General features: G+C 39.2%; 1 long non-coding RNA gene across 1 annotated transcript; it reads right to left on the reverse strand.

The window, feature by feature from the left end:
* Positions 1-708: 708 nt before the first annotated feature.
* LOC140614414 (uncharacterized) lies at positions 709-5,754 on the reverse strand. The gene is made up of 2 exons (XR_012015276.1): positions 4,940-5,754; positions 709-3,275 (listed from the first exon to the last, which is right to left on the reverse strand). It is a non-coding gene; the product is annotated as an uncharacterized lncRNA (long non-coding RNA).
* Between the last annotated feature and the right edge of the window lie 484 nt (positions 5,755-6,238).

Here is a 6,238-nt window from a genome sequence, read left to right on the forward strand (position 1 = left end):
AAATCTTATCCTCCAGGCCACACCCAAGACCACCTATCCAAAAATCTATACATCAGGGCAGCCCGGGTGGCTCAGCGGTTAAGCCCCTGCCTTTGGCCCAGGTCATGATCCTGGAGATCTGGGATCGAGTCCCACATCAGGCTCCCCGCATGAAGCCTGCTTTTCCCTCTGCCTGTGTCTCTGCCTCTCTCTCTCTCTCTCTGTCTCTCATGAATAAATAAAATCTTTAAAAAATAAAAAATAAATCAAAAAAAAAATCTAGACATCAGACCCAGGCATGACTTTTTTTTTAAAAAAAAAGTTTCCCTGGGGGATTTTAAGTATCTACCAAGTGAGAGAACCATAGGAGTGGAAGGAGAAAAGACTAGGAAGAGGTTTTAGTAGACAGAAGGCTAAATTAAAACAACCACCGGAAAAAAAAAAAAAAAAAAAAACTAAATCTTATAAGTAACAGAAGCCCCAGTAGATTTTTTAGACGGAGCAACAATATATAATGAAAGCATTATTTTGTGGTGTTGCTTGCCCTGGTAGCAACCTGTAGCAAGCCAGGGTCAGAGGAGGCTTTAAAATGATTCAGGAGCTTGATGAAGTAGGGGCAATGGAAGGTGGGGTAGTGGGGGTGGACACGAGGGAATGAGTTATACACACTTGATTCCACCACATAATTATTTTGCAGTTTGATGGAATGAAGGGTATGAGCTCTGCATGGATGGGAAACTGTGAATGTCTTTATTCAGCACAGAGCAATCAAACAGCACACTGAAATGCCTCCAAAGGCCACATCAGAAAGGTAACCCAAAAAGGAGGGGTGGGGTGAGGTGGAAAACCACCAGGAATAAGTTCACATCCACGCGTTGTGTGAGTGATGGAAGCTACGCTTTACTACATTTGTTAGGCCTGATCCCTAGGGGGCGGTCCCCTCCAGATGTCACCTCTTATTTGGCTATTTGTTCCCCTATTCTTATTGCTTCCTCCGGGGCCCCTACACTCTCTTTTGTCCCTCAGGCCAGACTCAGCACTCTTTTCAGGACTCCAGGTCTCCACAAACCAGAGTCTTCCCTTGTCTAAGCCTCTGGCTTCAGGTTGGAACATCATGAAAATGAATGATCAAAGGCACCCGAAGTCAGCTGAAACTGTGAACAAAAGTCAGCCAAAGTCAGCGTTTCCTAGAGAAACGGTCCGCAGTTGGGGATAACTGAAGATAAGGTTGTGTGTGTGTGTGTGGGGGGGGGGGTGGATGAGCATAAATTCATGATAAAAATAAGATTTCACAACCTTAAGCCATGTTATCTATCAAATACCACAGGCACATATTCTGTGAGAGCAGAGATGGACCGTTGCCAACAAGCCACAGAATTTAGATCACGTAAAAGCAATCAAGGGAAGGTTCAGTGAGAAATGAAGCTTCTGGTCTCAGGTCCCTCGAAAATCACCTAATATCTGCAAATTTAACTCATCGTAGTTGAATACCTGCTTAAACCCAATAAATAGCCAACACAATATCCCAAGTAGTAATTACAGGTAGCAGCCAGTTAGATGTACAAATCAGTTGGTTCATGTTGATGGCCTTTGTACGCACCCTTCCTCCTCATTTCAAGCCGGTTCCTTTCCATGTAAGAGTTTGGGCAGAGTCTCCAAAACCTGTTAATAGGAACCTTGAAAAGATTCTTAACGAGTTTTTAGGACGAAGCTGCTATTACCGATATGAGTCCTGGGTTCCTTGTTCTCCATCTGGTATTTTCTCTCTGTTCCCTTGGCATTTCCTTTTTCTCATCCATATTCTTAGAACATTCCTACTGAGCCCATTAACAGATTGCCAAGCCAGATTGGTGATTAAATTGTATCCTTGAGCCTAAATTTTAATTTTGAAGAGCCTCTTGTCTTTTCATGACATGCCCCTAAAGTTGCTGGCTCACTCTGGGCCAGAGATCCTACTATTTTGCTGAAAGGAATTTGCCATACCCCCAGGCCCATGGTCAGCATGGTTCAGACGACAGCCATGTTCATCTAGGAAATCTTCATACAATCTTCTTTTGTAGTATCTGAACTCTTCTTGGTATTTACCCATAAGTATAAAATCACCTTCGACTTCTGGGGGAAGGAATTATTTTGAAACCAGTGAACCTCAGTTAACATTCTGGAACCTGCCAATCTCCATAGTCCCCATTTGCTCTTATTTAAGAGTTTATTTCCTCCATCTCTTTCTACATGCCTTACTAGTGATAGTGATTGAGAAGAGTCAATCACTATAACAATTAAATTCTTATCACTCTTTGTTTTTAAACCTCAGACCAGAACAAGAGACCATGAGATATTAATTTTCATTCCCACCTCAACTTTTCAAAGATTACTTGCATGCAAAGATTAAAATTATGCAGGTGATAAACAAGTTCACTATTTTAAATGACACTAATAACATATTTCATCAAACCCTCGCCAAGATAGAAGTGAATCAGAACACGTACATCGTACAATTAATGAGATTAAAAGAATAATAATAAGAAGAATAAAAGAATAATTTAAAAAATAATAAAATAATAATAAAAATAATAAAAAAAGAATAATAATAATAAAAAACCCTCATTTCTTAGAGCTGCAAATAGAAGTCAGATCTACTCTAAGGACTTCTTCAGACATTCAAGCCTTGTTGTAACTCAAATAAGTCTTATGGTACCAATGCAATGCAACTCAGCCAATATTTCCCAAAAAAAAGTGGGCTTCGCTGGATTTATCCAAGGTGCTGTGCTTTGGAACCTTGGAAGACGCTTTCATCGGAGCTCAGGTTTCTAGAAGAGAACTGCTCTTGCTAGTGTGCTGAGTAGGCGTTGGACCATTCACCCTGGTAAACTTCTTTATGGTGTAATCTGTCAGAATATAGTTATAGCAGATAGAATAACCCTCCTCCTGTAATTAGTATTTTTTGGAGCCTCGTAAGAAAACTGCTGCATGGATCAGCACTCGTGACTAAGAAACATGAAGGATAAAACTTGTACACGTAATTGTTGCTCTATAAGCACTTCACTTGGTTAAGCAAACCTTTTGTTTTCATCCGCTAATTCTCCACTGGATCTTAATTCTTTTCAAATGAACTAGCTCCCTACTTGGATCTCATGCAGATCACAGCTTGGTTGTGAACCTACGCAGCAAAATGAAGCTATACAAATACCAGTCCACAATATGCTGCGATCAGAAAGACCTTAACTCGTACTGCACTGTGGAATGGAGCCCAGAAGGCTTCGGTGGAACCACACTGGTGAATTCAGATTTGGGCTGATCTGTTAAAAAAATAAATAAAAAGGAAACTGTTAAATTTTGATTCAAAGTCTAGAGAACTGTTACTAGCAGGGGAAAACTCTACAGGCAAAGCCTCACTATAGGACATACTATTTAGGGCTCCAAACACAAAAGGAAAATTATAAAGCATCCCTTGTTCATTTTCATGTATTTTTAACCTATCCTGTAATGAAGAATCTATATAATATTACTAAGGAAGAAAAATAAGCCAGGCCACAGACAATTTTACCTTAACTAGAATTTATGTTGTCTTTCTTCAGTGTTTTGTTGTTGTTGTTGTTGATTGATTGACTGATTGATTTTGCATCTGTCTATACCAGAGCCACTCAACGTATTAACCTTCAGTCATCTGAGTAATTGATTTTTATCACTGGGCTTGAAGGCAGGATCTATATTTATCTTTGCTAGATATTATTGGTATCTAGCAAAATGTTTGGCATATAGTAGATGCTCAGTAAACATTAGTTGTAAAGAATTTAATTTCAATAAATGGATAAGTGATATGATATGATCTGTACAGAGTTCATGGAGTAATACAAAAGAATATCCCTAATGCTATGACTTCTAAGTTGTTTTGTGGGCCCTAAATGCTTAAATAATACATTTATGCAGAAACTAAATCTGAGTATGGAGAACAAAATAAGTCTCAAACTGGGGCTGTGAATTGACTATTAAGAAATCAGAAATTATTCATAAAACAAAAAAATAAGCTGTATGCAGCATGTTAATATGGATTAATAATTTATATAAACCTCTAATAGATTTTTTTACTCTCCAAACATTACCAACTGGCCTAAAATTTAAACCTCTTCCTTAAAGTCTTTTTTTTTCCCCATTTGTGTCCTTGAAAACTGGTATGACTTACTGAAATTGACAATTTAAAAAAAAATTAAAATATAATACGTTGTTAATGTAGAACATTTGAAATATACAGGAATCTTCGAGAAAAAATTCTAAATTATCTTCATTCTTCTACACTCAAGGAAAATATTAGCATTTTAACTATAAGCTTTCAACTTTTGTTTCAATATATTGAAACTGCAACCCTCAGGATTAAGGCTTGCTCAAGTCAGAAACCCTGTAGGGAAGCCTTCTCAAACAGATATCTTCTAAGGCCTCACCCTTTAGTTTGACAGACAAAAGTACATAGGAAAAAAAAAGCAAGGCCATATATCATCTGTTAGAGTATTTCTGACAGAAGGAAATAGAATCCTTGTCTCGTTGTATATATTTTGTACAGCTTGAGTCATTTAAATGAGACGGGTTTGTGTGTGGTTTGTAAGAGAAAACAAAAAGCGTTCAACGGTAACTTAAAATGAGGGTACTATCACCTGAAAACATAAAAGTGTTAAACCTACCATACTTGTTTGTCCTTTTGACTACTAGAAGGTTCAAAACTTATTTTTACACCCAATTGTAGCATTTAAAGTACACTGAAACTTTGTAGTTCTTAAAAATACATATATTCTTTTTTTATTTCCTGCTCCACTGTCACTCTTACCTTAGTTTTTGACACTTCTTATATTTATTCTTTTGTTGTATTTTATTCTAATAATTTCATGGGTTTTTTTTTTCCAAATTTTTGTTTGCTCTAAGAAATAGATGGAACATAAAGTACAAACCAGGAAAAAGAAATCCAACTCACTGTAGGTCAAAAATCCAACCAACCTCGATGATATTTGAGGCTTTATGAAAGCTGCATACAGTCCTATGGCCTTGTTTCTCCAGAGGACTCCAACTCAGAAATTAAAATTACATTTCACACACACAAAAAAAAAATAAATAAAAATAGATAAAATAAAATTACATTTCACAATATCAATAAGCCACATTCATAGACACTTGTCCCACCTGCTCTTTGAGAATTTCTTCTACAAAATTTCTCCTTCCATCCACCCCACTTCATCCGGACGTCCCCAGGGAATGTCTCACATGAGCTGAGAAGCCAGGACCCATACAGCAATTTCCCTTCCTGCTCTGCTTCCCTTTGGCAGTGTTCTTCCCTCTACCTAGAACTAACTAGAAGCCCCTCAACACTTCCCAGGACCTGCAGCTGAGTCGTGTTCCTCCATTCACGACTTCCAGAGATGAGCACACGACAGCACCACTTCCATTTCCACCAGGTGCTCATTCCTCTGTTATTGCACTTCTCTCAAAATTCCACTCTTCCCCGCCGAGGCACTCCAGCTTCCTTTGGTGGGCAAACCACTTTCCCAGGCAATGTCCCTGTACCTCGCACTGCAAGGCTCAGCCGCCACCTCCACTGGGCTGACCAGCCACTTCCTGTGCCCAGTGGTTCAAGTCTTGCTCAGCTGCTACGTCTTCTGTGTTCAGTGTCGGACTGCGTTCTGTGGTGATGACTAGAGAGGACCCTCCACCCCACTCGCTTGGGATTGTAATCGGTTAGATGAGTACCAGGGAAATATGCTTGTGACCTGATGACCTGAGCAGTTTGTAGGAACATAGTGTTTTCTCCTTTGGATCTCCGTTTCTCCCCTAAAAAAATTGAAATATGAATAAAAAATGCAGAGGAGGGAACATGACTGTAACAGGAGATAAATCTTGTGCTCTGTTCAGACCTCTCAGGGTTGCCTGTTCTCCATCTGTGTCCAAGGGTTTGTTATTGATTTAACTTGTTGCCTGACACTCTTCCCTGAGAAGCCATTCTATTCCAGTAGATGCCTCATTCTCTCGTGCAAGTCAAGCCTCAGGGAGACTAACCCATCATTTTCTCAGATGCTCCCAGACCTGTCAGGATTCCAAAGGTGTGCCTGGCTTAGGCTCCAGCCAAAACCTCCACGAGAGCCAAACAACTTGAATAAATAAGGGGTAATGCCATATCCTTGAGTGGAAAACTAAATATTATTTACAAGATCATTTTCTTTTCTAAATTAAGCAATGGCTTTAACCAATCGGTCAAGTGTCACCAGCTTAGGGACCACAA

The sequence above is a fragment of the Canis lupus genome, chromosome 22 (genome assembly GCF_048164855.1).
Source record: "Canis lupus baileyi chromosome 22, mCanLup2.hap1, whole genome shotgun sequence".
Classification (NCBI taxonomy): Eukaryota; Metazoa; Chordata; class Mammalia; order Carnivora; family Canidae; genus Canis; species Canis lupus.